General features: G+C 36.6%; 1 long non-coding RNA gene across 2 annotated transcripts in view; it reads left to right on the forward strand.

Annotated features, from left to right (window-relative positions):
* LOC110214932 (uncharacterized) overlaps positions 1-18,578 on the forward strand; it is a 120,660-nt gene that overhangs the window by 2,492 nt on the left and 99,590 nt on the right. For both annotated transcript variants that reach the window (XR_013482866.1, XR_013482865.1), the window contains exon 2: positions 16-129. This is a non-coding gene — a long non-coding RNA (uncharacterized LOC110214932). The remainder of the gene's footprint in view (positions 1-15; positions 130-18,578) is intronic.

The following is an 18,578-nucleotide window of genomic DNA, read 5'->3' on the forward strand; positions in this document are numbered from 1 at the left end:
TTTCTTCTCCTATAGGACTACGGGTGGCACTGTTGAAGCTAAGGGTAAGAGTTGCCAGAAATTAACAGAAAATAAAAGAAAATACGAGTGAAGAAATGTGATTAAGCACAGAAACTTGAAAACCCAGAGGTACGTAAAACAATTAAACCAACCATCTATGATCTTATAATTGTATTCCTACTATTATGAACACATTTGCTGTTTTATCAAAATTTTAAAATCTCACTGTTTTGAAATTATGGTTTAAAGGAGTATGAATAGTACAGCGAAACCTACTTTGAGGTATCCTCAGGAGATGAAAAAGCCTCTTTCCCAACATAGTCTAGTAATTATTTAAATTAAACAGTGATGACCCCCCCCACACACACACACATAGAAAAACAAAATATCATTAAGTTGCTTGGTCCCTTGAATAATTAAGTGCATTGTCTCTTTGGCATAACCATATATTCTCTCTAACTGTAATTATTTTTCCTTTAGTGGAAATAGCTTTATATTTATAATGGCCAATTTTTTATATTAGGAATCAATCAATTTTAATAAGCATTTATTGAGCTACTATTTGCCAGTCACTGTGCTAATCACTTGGGATACAAAGAGGCAGAAAACAGTCCCTGACCTCAGGGAGCTTACTATCTAATGGGGAGACAATATGCAAACAAATATATACAAAGCAGGCTACATACATGATAAATAGGTGATAATTAACAGAGGAGAGGCACTATAATTAAGAGGTTTTGGGGATGGCTTCCTGTAGAAGATAGAACTCAATAGTTGGGACATAAAGGAATGAGTAGTATTTGGAAAACAGTTGAGAATTGTGCGTTAGAAAATTTCTCAGTGTGCAAAAATACCATTGTAAATATTTGCAAATATTGTAAAAAAATTTTAGTAATTGTCAATGGAACATTTTCAACAAAATAGAGAAAGTTGTACTAATACATGTGCTGGTATCTATTTTTAATAAAAATGCAAACTCTCTTTTTGTTTGTATAACAAAGTTGATTTAAACAAATACAAATTCCATAAAGATGATTTCCCTTAAACAAGTTGTTTATCTTCTTGTATTATATATTTTCCTCATCATATATTTTTCCTGCAAGCTCAAAAGCAGACTTTCATCCTACTTTGACCTTCCTAATTAAGCAATGAGGGAATAGGAAATAAGCATTTATATAGGATTTAAATTCTAGGCACTGTACTAAGGACAAAAATGGAATAGAATTCATTAAATTCTAAAAATGGAATAGAATTCATGTTTTTGGTTTTTTGTGAGTGTGACATAAAAGTACAATTTTCAGATGTAACTATTTTATCACAAGTCAGGTGAACTGGCATTGGTCACAATCAGAATGCATGTATTCATATCCTAACATCTTCTATAGCCATAGTGGGAAGAACCCTGGGATAAGAGTCAGAAGACCTGGGTTCTAATTCTGGCTGTCACTAATTTTCCGAGTGACTTTTTGGTGAGGTCAGTTCATCTCTATGAACTGTAGGTCTCTTATCTTAAGATGAGGCATCTGGACATCTACATTCAGTAGTTACCAAAGTAAGAAGTATGTTCACAGTGAAAACCTATATTGGGTGTTCTCAGAGGAGGAAAAAAATTTTCTCCCATCCTATCCTAATATTAGTAAGGGATAATTTGTTTTTCTAGGAAGACAAACAGAAGTAGACTCTCTTTTAAGTCAAAAAGGAAGACAGAGCAGACTGAGAACTTATTTGAATACTGAATTATATATGGTAAATTCATGGTGAGAAATTAATAGGTGCTTTGGGATATATTTTTAAGAAATTTGTTGTTGCTTCCTGCTTATTACCAAAACATAAGCTATATGGAAGTTCCAAAATATATGAAAGTCTATTGCAAATAAATGACTTAAACCCCAGATTTGTAATATTAGTTACCACTGAGATTGGGGCGTGGGTGAGGATAGATTGTACAAGGAAGATCTTCGAAGTCTTGAGTTGAATTCCGAGTTTCTCACTGAAAATTTCCAGCCATTTTCATTGAAACTACATAGTAGCTATTTTCCAAATGCCTACTGTGCCTGTCTTTCCATATCACCAAATACTTGACTGGGCCCCCCTCTAGAGTTGAAAGAAACTCAGAGAAAAGCCAGAAATGTAATCATGGTGCAAGTGAAATTTGAGTGGGATTAATAAGTAGGCATCTGATCATCTTGAATTCCTGTTTGTAGTAGATATAGAATCCTGAGTCTTTGACTGACATACTTCTCAGTGAGATTAGTCCAATTTTAGCCCAGCCCCTGTAGTATAAGATCGGAAAAGATTGGGTTCAGCCTTTGCTGCTGATCTAGAGAAATCCAATGTACTCTAGCCTGATTGAAAGGACTCCAGGGGGACAGTTGATTCAGAGGTATTGCTATATATTTTGGATCAGGTACAAAATGGCCCTAGGAGTCTCAGAATGAACATGGTTTCTACTTATCTCTCTATCTTCCCCAAAGCAAATCAGATATGGCCTTATTCTCTTTAGGACCCTGAAGACAGGAATGTTGGAGATAACTCCAACAGTATCACTCTCTTAGTTTAGGTTCAATAATAGGACAAAAATGAAGGACTCACCAGTCATTGAACAGTTGACAAAAGGAGGTTTAATTTGCAAGGGTATGCAGCGAGGATACAGTGGCCCCTTATGTTCTCTGGAGGAGTCCCCTGAATCTCCACGAGGAAGTGTTTTTGTCTTCAGGGGAGAATGTGGTGAAGGATGTAGTGACAGGCAGTTTTCAGAAATCCACCAAGTTTGAGGACCATGTGACTGGGACTTTTTATGACTTTAGTAGATGACCAGGAAGCTGCATCAGAGAAGCTGGGGCCAACCAGGTCCCAGGGGCAGCTTTGTTTTTTTTAGGTAAAACCTTCCCATGGTTTAGATGGGAGGAAGGAATACTGGCCCCATTATAGGGGATGATGGAGGGAAAATTGGCTTCTTCCCTTTGACTAGAAAGTAGGGAAATGATCCTTTGATTAGGGTGTGCTAAGAGTGTTGGGAGAGGAGACAAAGACAGTGATCAGCACCTTGCTGCTCTCTTTTTTTTTCCTTCCAAACCTGCCACCTGGAAATCCCTGTGATTACTCATTAAGTAGCAGGGACTTTCCTACTGTGGGAAATCCCAAGTCTATTCTTCAGGGCAAGGAGGAACCTTTTGATATCAATTCTATTCAGCAAATATTTATTGAGTATCTACTATGACTAAAGTACTGTTTTAGGGAGAGGTGGGGGAACAGGGAGGGGTGGAAGAGAGGATGTAAAGCTTTAAATCAGACATGGGTACTAATTAGACTCCCAACTTAGGGGTTACCATTTACTCCTCACTATCTCTTGCCTCTCATATCCAGTCTGTTGTCAAGGCCTGCCATTCCACCTTTGCAACATCTCTCCAATAATCCCCCTTCTCTTCCCTGACACTGTCACCAATATGGTACAGACCCTTATCACCTAATACCTAGATTATTTCAGTAGTCTGCCTGGGGGTCTGCCTGCCTCAAGTTTCTGTCCTCTCTAGTCCAGTCTCTATTCAGCTACCAAAGTAATTTCCCTAAAGAGCAAATCTAATCATGTTACCCCACCTGCCCAAACCCTTCACCCAAATAAACAACAGTGCCTCCAGGATCACATACAGAAACTTCTGTTTGGCATTCAGAGCCCTTCATAACCTAGGCTCCTCCTCCTCCCTCCTTTCCAGTCTTCTTACTCCCCCACACGTCCTCTTAGATCTAGTGACACTGACCTCCTGGCTGCTCCATAAACAAGACTCTGCATCTCCAGCATTGGCTGATCCCCGTGCCTGGAATGCTTTCCCTCCTCTGCTCTGACTACTAACTTCCCTGGTTCCTTTAAGTCCCCCACCAAAATCCCATCTTATAAAGGAAGCCTTTCCCAACCCATAATTACAGTGCCTTCCCTCTCTTAGTTATTTCCTTTTTATCCCGTATATCACTTGTTGATAACATATTTGCTTGTTTTCTCCCACATTAGATTGTGAGCTTCTTGAGGGGAGGGACTATATTTTGCCTCTTTTTATATCCTCAGTGCTTAGCACGATGCCTGGCACATAGTAGGCCCTTAACGTTTATTGACTGACTGACCCTCATCTCAGAGCTGCCCTGTGGGCATTGTGAGAGGTTGTGACTTGCCCAGGGACCACATAGTCATTACCATCAAAACTCAAACCCAAGAACCAAGACTTGAACCCAAGTCTTCCTGACTGGGGCTGGCTCTCTATAGACTATATTCCTCTACCTCTCATTTTTAAAAACTCATTTTAAAACATTATTTTAAAAATATGCTTATAATGTACATGTTGCTTTTGGTTCTGATAAATGGGACACATCAAGTATCAGCTTTTAATAGATTGCTTTTAAAATAAAATCTTGCTCACTTAAAGTAATAATGAGAGAGAGAGAGCGAGAGAGAGAGAGACAAAGGGAGGAAGGAAGGAGAGAAAAAGGAAAAGACAGAGAAAGGGAGAGAGAAGAGAGGAAGAGAAAGAGATGGGAGAAAAAAGGAGAGAGAAAGAAGAAGAGAGGAGAGGGGGACAGAAAGAGGGAAGAGAGAAAGGCAGGGAGAAAGAAGAAGGGAGAAAGGAAAGAGGGAGAGAAAGTGAGAAAGAGGAGAAAAAGGAAGAGAAAAAGAAAGGAAGAGAGAAAGAGGAGAGAGAGAGAATGAGGGAAAAGAGAGAAAAAGGAGAGAGAGAGAGAGAGAGAGAGAGAGAGAGAGAGAGCGAGAGAGCGAGAGAGAGACAAAGAGGAAGAGACAAAGGGAGGAAGGAAGGAGAGAAAAAGGAAAAGACAGAGAAAGGGAGAGAGAAGAGAGGAAGAGAAAGAGATGGGAGAAAAAAGGAGAGAGAAGAAGAAGAGAGGAGAGGGGGACAGAAAGAGGGAAGAGAGAAAGGCAGGGAGAAAGAAGAAGGGAGAAAGGAAAGAGGGAGAGAAAGTGAGAAAGAGGAGAAAAAGGAAGAGAAAAAGAAAGGAAGAGAGAAAGAGGAGAGAGAGAGAATGAGGGAAAAGAGAGAAAAAGGAGAGAGAGAGAGAGAGAAGAGAGAGAGAGAGAGAGAGAGAGAGAGAGAGAGAGAGAGAGAGAGAGAGATCCGAAACTTTGTGTAACCTGCCCCTCATGGTAGCTGGCTAACACTCTAATAGGAATGTCCCTGATGTTGTTGCTATGATAAAAATGGAGATACAGTGTGGCGTAGAATGAGTAGAACAAGTGTTACAACGCTTAGGTTAGAGTCTGTGCCAATGGTTACTAGTTATGTGACTAAGTAAGTCACAACTCCTCTGAGCCTGCTTCTTCATCTATAAAATCGGGCTAATATTTGCACATTTGCTAAGGCAATGTTCTTTGTAAACCATAAAGCATAATATAAATGTGAGCTGTTGTTAATAATAATAAAATGCAAGCTGGGGGTTTCCTTTACCAGGAAAGGAGATGGAGGAAGAGATTGCAAACTTGCCAACAAGTTTAAGGCTTTAAGTAGAGAGGAAAGGACTGTGTTACTTTGGCTGGCACCGCATCACATCACATCAGATCTAAGCAGGAGACCAAAGATGTCAGCATATTGTTCTTCAGAACAGTAGTAAAAGATCACGTGTAGGCATTTTCCTATTTTAGGAAGTTAAAACTGTATGGGGTACACATATGCTAAAGAAATAAATTCAGAATGATGGTGGTGAGGAGGCTATATGATTTAGCTAAAGGTTAGTTGTCACCCTTTACTTTCAAAGTCAGTTCTGTGTGATGATTTTTTTCCCCCACCCGTAACAGTTCCTATGCTGTCAACAGGATTTAATTCTTAAATTCATCATGATAGTGTCTCATTCCATCATTGACATTCTTATCAATGGCATACAGTTAGAAGGGCCTACGGTTCAGTTCTTGGCACAGACTTTTTCTTAACTCCTTCAAGAAACTCTGAAGACCTACTATGTGACACGGTATTGTGGAGCGTCATGTCTGCCATGATGAGAATAGTGGGCCTTTTAGAGCATTATGTCATATAATTGAATAAGAGCAGCAATAATAAGAGGTAGCGTTTGTATAGGTTTGCAAAGCACTTTACAAATAACCTCATTTGATCCTCACTTCAACCCTGGGAGGTAGATGCTATTATTATCTCCATTTTATAGTTGAAGGAACTGAAATAGACAGATTAAATGATCTGAGGTTGGATTTGAACTCAGGACTTCCTGGCTCCAGGGCTAGTGTTCTATCCACTGTACCACCCTAGGAACCAGAGCTATCCTTTTCTCTTTTTATTCTTCTTTTTGAAACCTAGACCTGTATGTACTGTGAATAGGTTGGAAGAAGGATGGCCCCTGAAAACTAGTGAGATGGTTTAGGAGGATGACGGACACTTGGAAACAAACACAGGGTGCTTTGCAGGGAAAATAACTGAAGTGTAGAGAAGGATGTCCCATTTCCTTTTCTCCCATGAGACATCTTGATAGCTTTCAAATTGGAAAATATAAATTAAAATATTAAAGAAGCAACTTGAACGGAATGTCAATTTTCTATTTTTAAAGTGTAATTTTTTTAAAAAAATTTTCTACCGAATTCCCTGAATGCTTTTCTTTAAAAAAAAAAATTCAAGCTATAAAGACAGGAGTGGGGCAGGGATTGAAAGAGGGAAGAGTAAAAGGAAAGTAGAGTCTTAATATCCTAGGGTAAGACCCTAGGCAGAATTTCGAGGTTGGGAACACTAATATATCTGGAGGACATTTTTTGAATATTGTTAAAAATAATTAAGTACTTTCCTAGGCATAGTGCCATGTGAGAGGATATACAGAATTTGACCCCAAAGAACGTGGGTAATTTCTGTGATTTCACTCTGCACTATGATTCATTAAGTAATAGTCACTCAAGAATTTCCATGGGATTACTTCATGAGCAAAAGAAAGCTGGTGGTTTGATTTTTAAAATCAGGATCTGCAAAAACACTAAAGAAACTGGCTTTTCTAGGTGATGTGATTTTATTATTCCCATTGACCAGTAACATAGCTCAACCCAAATATTTAAGTTAAAGAATAATGGAGCATTAAAGTAATATGCCACTTGAAATTCTTGTTCTATTTGTATTATTAAATCTTTGACATTTGTAAACAACATTTTTTTGGTTTGCCAAATTAAAGGTTAGAACTTTCTCTGAGAGGTGAATTACTGCATTATGGACTACTTATTTTTCCTTTGCTATTGCTATTCAAGGAATTCTTGGTGGTGGACAATTATGTAATACTTATAAGGATAGACTGGGTCTTTAATTTCATTGGTATGAGGAGATCTCTCTTGAAGAAACTTCTCTCACCAATGCAGGTCAGTACCTTCTCAACAACTGTAGTTGTCTGGGGGCTACCAAGAGGCTAAAACAGGGTTCTAAAACCAATATATGGTAGAAGTGGGATGTGAATCCAGGTATTGCTATAATTCTTTTCAGTAGACTATGCTGCGCTTGTATATCATAAACTACATAATAGAAGATATATTTTCATTCAAGATGAAATAAAGGAACTTTTGTTCAGTTTCCCCAAAGGAATGTCATCTAGTTTAAGATATTCTATTGTGCATTTTTATATTTACTTCTGTATGAAAAATTGTTCTTTATTATTAATGCATAACATAACATTGATCTTCTTTCTAGGAAAGCAGATGCCTGCAAAGTGATTTTTTTTTCTTTTCTCATTTTACGTTCCTTATAAAGTCAGTTGTGAAAGAACATAGGAGCCAATATGTAAGGACAGGGACGTCTCCATAAGTTTAATATTAGGTTGGTTAGTCAAGAAACATTTATTAAGCACCTCCTATGTGCCAGGCATCTTGCTAAGTGCTAGGAATAGAAAAAGAAGTAAAAGACAGTCCTCGCCCTTGAGAAGCTCACAATCTAATGGGAGCAACATGCACAACAAATATATGCAAACAATCTACATACAGGATAAAATGGAAATAATTAAAAAAGGGAAGGCACTAGAATTAAAAGGGTTTGGGAGCCTCCTGTGAAAGGTGGGATTTTAATTGGGATGTAAAGGAAGCCAGGGGACTGAGGAGGCAGAGCATTCCAGGCATGGGAGACAGCCAGAGGAAATGCCTGGAGCTGAGAGATGGAATGTCATGTGGATACGTAAGAGAAATTTCAGGGACCTACAAAGTGGGACATAGAGTTCATTTCTTTGAGCGTCTAACAAAGGCCTCTCATAATTTATGTTGGCATAAGGTATATAACCTGGCTTCACTTTGACAGCATGCATTATTTTTCATTGCCTTATCTGCTCTTCTTATGGATTCTTCTCTTTAAGCATTAACATTATTCGACTTCATGAAAAAATGAATTTTCATAGCAAGCATTTGCTGCTTCACTGTCCTAAAGAGGGAGAACTGGAATAAACTGATGATATGGTCCTCTTTATGGTACTGTTCTTGAATCCTTTTTGTGTGCAATATGATGACTTGTTTCCCATCCTTTTAACTTGAATAGTTATTCTATAGGTAGACCTTGGTAATGCATTGACCTTTAAGTTCATTTTCTATTTCTTCTATAATATAATGAGCTATGGATCCATTTCTAAATGTTTTCTTCCCATTTTGTGTGAATAATTTGCTCAGGAGAATCCAAGTCATATTAGCAGACATTTCCTATGCCAATTGTATATTTAGAAATGAGAGAATGAGAAGCTTAATATTTTTAAATATGAAGCCGTTATAAGCAGTTTTTCTTTCTGTTTGAATTTTTAGTTCAAACTCCATTCAAAATGCATAGATTTGAAAAATAAGCAACTGGTGACACTGGTGACTTTGCACAGCCCTCTCTCACTTAAATCCAGTTCACTTGCCTGTCATGGAATCACAGCAGCAACCTGGTAATATCAGAACACTGTGTTAGCTGTGAGAACTCTCAGCCTGGGTTCCATCAAATGTAAAATGAAGGAGTCGGGACTATACATATGATCACAGATTCAGAGTTAGGAGGGACCTGAGATGTTATGTCATCTGTACCCCTCATTTTGCAGATGAGGAAACTGAGGCATAGCTCGGTTAAGTGACTTGCCCAAAGTCACACAGTGATGGTTATGGTGGGATTTGAACCTGAATCTTTTGATTCCAAATCCAGAGTTCTTTTCACTCTACCACACTGATTAAAGTTCCTTCCAGCTCTAAGATTTTGATAAGAAATTCATAATTAAAAATTATCCTAATAGTTAAAACAAATGATGTTGCCATTACTTAAAAGAATAAAATACATTTTTAATTTGAATTAAGCTTTATTTGTGTAGTGATATTAAGTGCAAAAAATATCATTGACTTAAGAAACCAGACAGCAGGGGCAGCTAGGTGGCAAAGTGGATAGAGCACCAGCCCCGGAGTCAGGAGGACCTGAGTTCAAATCTGGCCTCAGACACATAACAAACACTCACTAATTGTGTGACCCTAGGCAAGTCACTTAACTCCATTGCCTAATCAAAAAAAAGAAAGAAACTAGACAATAACTGTGTAGTATTTCCCCCCCAACTATGATCATCTATTTAAACTGAGACCTCTCTAGTTTAATACAGTCATTCCTGGGCAATTAAACAATAAGTATAAAGAACCTACTCTGTGCTGGGCACTTTTCTAGAGAGTGGGGATACGGATAGAGTGTGAAATACTACTTACTCACAAGGGGCTTGCATTCTGATAAGGAAGACAACAAGTATGTCTACAGACAGTTCTTGTTTTACAAAAACTTGCATTTTACAAATTCAACTTTACATAAAGATTCTGAAAGACATCTAAATAAGGCTTCTGAATGAGGATCTGATAGAGCTGCTAGTCGTAAAGATTGCAGAAGAAGACAGGGAAGCTTGAGAAACCAAGGTCGAACCGAAAAGGTTCACAATAAAACAGTTGAGAGAAGCAGTTCATTTGAGTGAATTTTTTCTTGTATTGAAAAAATGGATCCAAATAATTCAAAAATTCAAAAAAAATTCCATATAACTCTCTCTCTCTCTTTTTTTTGGGGGGGGTAGGCAATGGGGTTAAGTGACTTGCCTAGGGTCACACAGCTAGTGTTAGGTGTCTGAGGCCAGATTTGAACTCAGGTCCTTCTGACTTCAGGGCCAGTGCTCTATCCACTGCGCCACCTACCTGCCCCACATATAACTCTTAATAGCATCATAAAAAATGTTGCCCAGCCAACCATCAGTGCTAGGTGCAATGGGTGGGGAAGGAGCAACATATTTCACACCTTTGTTAACTTTACAGTACTGTGCATACTTTATCATTAACTTTACCTTTCATTTAATAATTCTGTTTATTATCATGGTGCAGTGTTTAATATGTCTGCATTTTAGTGCATTTTGACTTGTGTAAAAGCATTATTTTGTATGGGCAGCTAGGTGGTACAGTGTATCGAGCACTGGGCCTGGAATCAGGAAGACTCATCTTTGTGAGTTTAAATCCAGCCGCAGGTGCTTACTAGCAGTATGACCCTGGGCAAGTCACTCAACCTTGTTTGCCTCAGTCTCCTCATCTGTAAAATGAGCTGGAGAAGGAAATGGCAAACCACTCCAGTATCTTTGGCAAGAAAACCCCAAACAGGGTCAGGAAAAGTTGGCAGGAGGACTGAACAACACAGTTGTTTTGTGTATTCCTTTGTTATGTAGGTTAAGTGAAGTGGGTGGGTTGGAGCTTTAAAAGTTAAAGAGAGAAGTTATTATTTTATCCTAAATGTAATTGAGATCCAATAGAGTTGGTTAACCTAATAAGGTCTGTGTTTAAGGAAAATCATGTTGACAGCAGCATGGAGGATGTTGTGAGAGAGAGACTGCTTAAGAGGCTACTGCAGAAACCTAGGCAGGAGGTGATGAGGGCCTGAACTAAATTGTGAGTAGAGAGGAAGAATTGTTGGATGCTGGAGAAAGAAGAATGGGAAGGAAGGAAGGAAGGAAGAAGAGAAAGAAAGGATGAAAGGAAGGAAAAAAGGGAGGGAGGGAGGAAGAAGGAAAGAATGAATTTTAATTTTGTAAGTGCTTATTCTGAGTTTTGGAGCCAAAGGTCTAAAATCAATATTTTTATGGTACTAAAGTGTCTTTTAAGGTAATAAAGGGTCTTTTTAAGCTAATTGATGATTATCTTTCAGAGTAAACCACAAATTAGACTGACTGTTTTTTTAGAGAGTGCAAGTTTTAACATCTATTAAATATCATCATTTATGCCTTTGTGATAATGGACAGAAATTCTTGAAAAGACCTGAAATTATGTTTGTTTTCTCCTACCCTTCTTTGGCCTGTCCATAAAAAAAAAAAAGTAAGATGTCTCACCTGCACAGTGGATAGAACATTGGACCTACAGTCAGGAAGACCTGAGTTCAAATGCAAGCCTCAGCCTCTTACCAGCTTTGTGACCCTGAGCAAGTCACTTAACCTTCATTGGCCTCAGTATCCTCATCTGTAAAATGGGAATAATAATAGCACCTACCTCTCAAGATTTATATGAGGATAAAGTTAGATAATATTTATAAAGCACTTAGCAAACTTAAAGCATTATATACTAGCTTTTATTTTTATCATTCTAGATTAATTTAGATCAATTAAAATTTATCAGTTTTATCAATTAAGCTCTGGTATGGTCTTGGATTACATATTAGCATTTTTAAAACAGTTCCAGATTTTAAGAGGTGACAGAAGTGTGGTGGAGTGTGAAGTCAGGAAGATCCGAGTTCAAATCCTGACTCATAAAACTTTTTGGCTGTATAACCTTAGGTAAATGACTTAGCCTCTTTGCCTCAGTTTCCTCAGCTGTACAAAGCAGATAATAATAGCACCTACCTTCCAGGATTGTTGTGGAGATCAAATGAGATAAGATTTGTAAAGCGCTTCACACAGTGCCTAACGTATAATAGATGCTGTATAAATGCTAGCTGTCATTATCATCATTTTCTTCATCATCATCATCATCATCATCTGCTCTGGTGTTGCATTCTAAGCTTTACGTAGTCATAGTTGCAAACCTGGCTATGGTCTCACATCCCAGGATAGTAAGATTCCTTAGACTTTAAATTTGGGGATGTAGAGACATTGAGAAACTAACAGGTTTAAGATGGATGTCTTAAAGTTGTAATATATATTATACTTCCACCTTCTTTACTTATTTTACTTCAAACTACTGCCTCCAACCCTAGTATAATCTGTAAACAGCCCAAGCTGTTGTGAAATGTTTGTTTAGCTCTCCACTCTTCAAGAAATAAAATCATTGCTTCAGAAATCCAAGTGCCATTTAGGTAAGTAGTCAATTAAAACATTTCACTATATTCCTGTTTTAAATGAAATTCCTGACCATTATCATTGCTCATATTTATAACCTAATAAGCTTAGAAATTGGAGTGGAACTGTTACATTAGTCTTATCCCTTCCTAAATCATGAATCCTATCTACAGTGTTCCCAACAGCCGGTCGTTTAGTCCCAGATCTCCAGTTACTGGGAACTCACTATGTCTTGAGCTATAAGCCATTCTATTTTTGGACAGCTCTAGAATTTTTTTAGAGAGTCAGCCTTGAAGTCAGGAAGATTTGTGTTCATGCTCTGCCTGTGTGTGTGACCACAACCAAGTCACTTAAACTCTTTGAGTTTTAGGCAACTCTTTAAGGCAATAGAAGGTACCATCCTGCATTCTAAAAGGAAGTTTGCTTAACAGGAAATTACTACCCCCATGAAATCATAGCTCCTTGGGGCAGTTAGTGGATAGAGTGCTGGACCTAGAGTCAGAAAGAACTGAGTTCAAATTTAGCCTCAGACACTTACTGTGTGACTCTTGAGTAAATCATTTAACCTCTGTCTGCCTCAGTTTTCTCATCTGTAAAATGAGGATAATAATAGCCCCCTACCCCTTAGGATCATTGGATGATAAGATATTTATAAAGCACTTCATAAACCTTAAAGTGCTATATAAATACTATTGGCTATTATCATCCCAATCTAGAATTTTAGTAGGAATTTATTTGAAGCTCTCTGGCCTATAATTTGAACAATCCCCCTTCTTTCCTGTTTGAAAAATTGGAACTACTTTTTACTGTCTCCCATTTACTGTCCCCCTCTTCCTTTTTTTCTACAGATTCTACTTTATTTTTTAAAAATATTTTTTGTTCAATTATTTATTAAATTCCCCTTCCTCATTTTTCTAGTCCTATGTTGGATGGAGTTCAGAGAAAGACAATGCTGAGGCAAATTGCTATTCCACTAATTTTTTTTTATGGTTAATATTATGACTATGGATCAGATGGACAAAGTGATTGTGTTTTGTGGCAAGATTAAAAAAATCGGAATGTAAAGGTAATCTTCTGCAGATTCAGTGAAGGCATTTTCAAGGCAACCTCAGTAGCCGACAGCAGCACCACCTGAATTTCTTATGGAACCTCAAATTCAATGTGTCCAAAATGGAAATGATTATCTTCCCACCTGAACTCTTTCATAATTTTCTATTTCTACCAGGACCACTGACATACTACTGGTCATCCAGGTATATAACAGGGTTTCTATTTCTTCAACTAGGTTTCTATTTTTTACTTTAACAGATTTTTACTGATTTATTTTTACATTGCCTTAATTTCCTCTTGTATCCCTCTACTTCACTGGGTACTGCACTTTGAGAGCTTTCTATTTCATGTTTTGGAAATTATGAATCCAGAACATGCTGACATCTATTAAATACATTTTAATATTCTTATAGGTCATTGCAATTGTGTGCAGCAATTTTGTTTATGATAATGCTCTAGTTTCAATACAATGTGTTTTTTGAAATTTCAAGGATATTTTGGAGGTTGTATTTGTAGCATGGGGATTTCTCATCTGTTAATTTATGAAGGAGAGCAAACTTCTATATATTTTTGGTTGCTTAACTATATTTTGCTGTAGCTCTTTAGGAGACTATAACTTTTTGCGTTCTGCAGTAATATATTGAATAGTTTCCATAATATTCTTGCATAATTTTCATTAATAAGTAATTCAGGGCTTTTTACCTTTCTCTAATTTCCAGTAGCCATCACCTGGTCTTATTTGGTGATTACATGAATCTGTACATTTCTATAATATTATATATGATATTATACATATAATAAACTCTAATAATAATAATAATAATAATACATGTTGACAGATCTCAACAACCCAGCCATTTGGTTCACTTCTCTGTTGACATGGTATTGGTTGACATCATATGGATAGCACTTTGAGGGCCTCTTGGTTCCTGGATCTTTGTTGTTTTATAGGCTGCATTTGGAGGTAAACCAGTACTGATTATAGTCAACAAATCTAATGACATATACCTGTTGTTCTGTGAACTTGTGTATGTTCCAGAAATATTTTTCTGTCAGTTTTTTAACCTAATTATCTTATAATTTGAGCACCTCTATTAATCTTCCTTTTTTCTTGATATGGAAGTGGTAACCCTTCTGCCTTTGGGATGATGAGTATTGAGTTTAGTTGATATTATAAAGAGTCTTATTTGGATACTTTCTAAATTAATTGTCATCCTTTTTACTGTTCCAAAAGTGTGCCTTAAGTCTGGTAACACAAAATGTATAAATCATTGTAAATTCTCCCCGTTAGCATTGATTTTAAGCTGCCAGTAAGTTTCTTGACCTACACAACCAGTTTCCTACTTGACAGCTGTGTGCTTGATGTGTGGTGCCTAGAAAAGATATACCTATATTCATTAGCTCTATTTGAGCTCTGAATATGAACTCACAGCCTTCAGTTTCTATTTTCCTTGGCACACATGAAGAGTTGTTTACACTAATTGAGTCCAAATGGCATTTTCATATCATTACTGTGGAATGAAGTTTTTAGTGTGGAATTTTTTTTTTTGGTGGAACTACGTCACTTAGTTATCCATGTATAGGAAGTGATTAGCGTGATGTTGCGATACAACTCTCTCTGACTTAGAATTCTTAATCAGTTCCCTTTGGGAGAGATAATGATAGGTTTAATGCCAGGCAGAACCATACTGGGCTTAAAAGTATCATATACTGTAGTAATGTTCTTGATATTTCCATGTAAACATCAAATGTTACAGTGTACTCATATATTTAGCTCTTTTTATACGCTTTAAATATGTGAATAAGCCATAAATGTAGAATTGGTCAAAAGCTTTGTGATAATAAAGGTGGTATAAAGGTGATGGCACTTTTGGATGGCTTGTTCAATAATTACTGAATCAATAATGAGTTGTTCTTTAAAGCCTAGAGACTTTTTTGGTCCTTTTTGCTTTTCAGTTAATGTATTATTTTCTCATAAATATTCTAGAATTTTTGGGTAATGCAAGATGTGAATACTCTGTATACAGTACATATAGCACATTATTGGCCTGTATTTGGAGGGGTTCTTGGTGTTCTCATCCTTAGGTACTAGGTATATAATACCTTCTATTAAGAAAGATGGAATCAGGTTTGTATCTGAGAGGAAGATGGTGAAGTACTTTGCTAGTAAGTCACTGGCCTTTGTAAAGAGTTTGAGCCAATAATTATGAATCTTCTCTAGGTCTGCTGATTTTGCAAAATAAAAAATCCCATTTTAGTCATCTTTCTTGATGTTACTATGCTGTCATTCATTATGTAAATAGAACTCAAGCTTCCTGCCTTGCCCTTGATCCAAGTTCCATTTTCTTTGTGTGGGCCTTCTTGTTAATGCTATCTATGACCACGAATTTTCCATATCTTCCCTTGGAGGTTCTCTCTCTCCTCTGATTTCTTTGCTTCTCAAACCTTCTTAGTAAAGTTTTTGATTGATGTTGAATTGTTTATTTTGTTCTTTGCATTGCTTTGTGTTATCACAACTTTTTGGTTTTTGTTAATTGTTGATTGAGGATGTCTAGAATTTCTGTTTATGCTTTTATTTTCTGGATTCTGTTCCACATGTTTCTTTCTTTCTTTCTTTCTTTCTTTCTTTCTTTCTTTCTTTCTTTCTTTCTTTCTTTCTTTCTTTCTTTCTTTCTTTTTCTTTCTTTCTTTCTTTCTTTCTTTCTTTCTTTCTTTCTTTCTTTCTTTCTTTCTTTCTTTCTTTCTTTCTTTCTTTCTTTCTTTCTTTCTTTCTTTTTTGTCACCTGGATATCCCATGTGTCCTCTGGGGGAGAGAACCACTTCTAATGGGGGTTCCTTTTCCCCCAACCCTGACTGGGCAGCAAAAGTTGTAAGGCTGCTAATAGCACTTGAGTGAGCTAAAAGACACCAACTATGATCCTTCTGGTTAAGATGGAGATAAGCCCATCAGACTTTATCTTGGAGCCCTACATTTAGTCTACTTATATACCCTAAGGACCCCTGGACCTTTTTCCACTGCTCTATTCTTATGAATTCCTTGCCTTTCCATCTTCCTAATAAATAAACTTTTACATATGTTACTTCCCCAATTAGAGTGAGTGCCTTGAAGACAGGAACAATATCACTTTTTCAGTCTGATCTCTAGGACTTAATGCCATAATGTTGGGCACATAGTAAGTGTTTAATAATAATTTTTCATTAATTCCATAGCTTTTAAAAATGAATTAGCCAATGAGCTCTAAGTTCAACCATGATAATCTCTTAAGACACCTTTCCCAACCTATACCCCAATCCCTACCTCTTTCCTGTTCTTTGGCATTGTGATGCTTGTCATGACAATTTCATTCTTGATGCTTCTTATCCCACTTGAGCTAATTTCCTTTTTGGAATCTCATGGAATCCTAGCTATTCCAGTTTTGAACTCTTTTTACATAATATTTAGGGGACATAGCAGACTATGTCTGCTATTCCCCTTATTTTTTTAAACTCTTAAGGCAAAGCCTATGCCTTCTAAGGTTCCCATCATTTTTAATTCTCCAACCAGTCCTTCCTTATTCCTTAAAATAAGATCCAGATGGATTCTGCCTTTCTAGCCTTCTTACACATTGTAATTCTATGGTCAAGCCATAGTGGCCAACACATACATGCTAAGAAACTTACAAGTACCATATACGACAGCAGTTTTTCCTGACATCATTGTGATAGTGGTATAGTTTAAATAGAGCACAGTTTTCCATGTAAACATCAAATGCCATAGTGTACTCACTATATTTGTATTTTTTGTGTATTTACAATAGGTGAATAAGCTGTTAAGTGCAGAACTAAGTCAAAAGCTTCATGATAATAAAGATGGTATAAATTTTATGGCACTTTGAGATTACTTGTAATTATTGAATCATAATGAGTTGTTCTTTAAAATGACAGAGCTTTTGGGGGGATAATGTTTTGTTGTATCTCATTTCTGTGCCTTTGTGCAGGCTCTCTCTCCCTTCTCACCTCTGCTTCATAGAATCCCTGGATTGCTTCAAAATTCAGCTCAAAAATTACCTTCTCCTGGGGGCTTTCCTCTTCTTCTTGGAGATTACCTTCCATCTATTCTATGTGTTATCTTGTATGTGTCCATTTATATATGTTATATATTTTATTAGAATGTAAGCTCCTTGAGGGAAGGGATTGTTTTTGCTTTTTTGTGTGTGTATCCCAAGCACTTGATACAATGCCTGGAACATAGCAACCCTTGAGTATATATTAATTATTGATTCTTAAAAGTGAAATTATTAGTGAGTCAAATTAAGGATTGATCATTCGCTCTAGTTTTAATAGAGAAATACCTCTTAATAAATATCTGAATAGTTGAAATCTCCCAACACAATCACATCCTTTCTTCTGTGTTAGCTTTGTGACCTTCATCTAAAATTTTTCTTCTAGTTCCACCAGTGGTCTTCATGACTTCCCACTGCATACCCCATTTCTCATTTTGACAATTATTTTCCCCTTCCTAAAGTTTATGGATTTCCACAAATCAGTGTATCATGCTACTCTACTTCCATTTCTGTGTTGAGTTGCCATTGGGAGAAGACAAAGAAAATGAATATTTGGAGGCCAAAATTTAAGGAGGCATTATAATCTTCTAGATCATTTCGTGAAATCATTTCTTAAGGTGTCTTTTTTTTCTCCAAAGGAAAGGATATGTAAAAATATAATAAAGCAAGAATAACAGTAGGAGAAAATAATAGTGACTTGAGAAAACTTCTTAGGTTGCACATCAGGACCTGGGAGTATCAAGAATCAAATTCTATTTGATTCAATATAGATGGTTAACCAACCCTCTCTTTTCTTTGAACTTCTGTTGCATGTGATCAGTATCACAAAATTTGTCACAATCATATGTTTTCTTTTATAGCATTCTCTGATTATTTAATGTGTTAATATTACCTCTCTCTCACTAAGAAATTATAAGATTCAGCAAGGGAAGGAGAATATCTAATGCTTTTTTTTTCTCTTTTAGTGCCTAATATAATGCTGATCTCACAGTGTGTATTCACTAAATGTTTCTTCTTGTATTTAATTATGGAAACCTTGAGAGTTTAATTGGTTTTTGACACTTTTTGGCCATTTATTGTAAATCTCTGATCATCCAAAATAATCCAAATAAATCCAAATCCAAAAATTCAAAATAAAATTTCTTAAGGAAAAATATCGAATCTATCAGTCAACAATATCCATCATATAGACAAAACTAATGAAATTTGAAGAGATTATGAATGCTA

Source organism: Phascolarctos cinereus, unplaced genomic scaffold (assembly GCF_003287225.1).
Source record: "Phascolarctos cinereus isolate Bilbo 61053 unplaced genomic scaffold, phaCin_HiC Scaffold_726;HRSCAF=1367, whole genome shotgun sequence".
Classification (NCBI taxonomy): Eukaryota; Metazoa; Chordata; class Mammalia; order Diprotodontia; family Phascolarctidae; genus Phascolarctos; species Phascolarctos cinereus.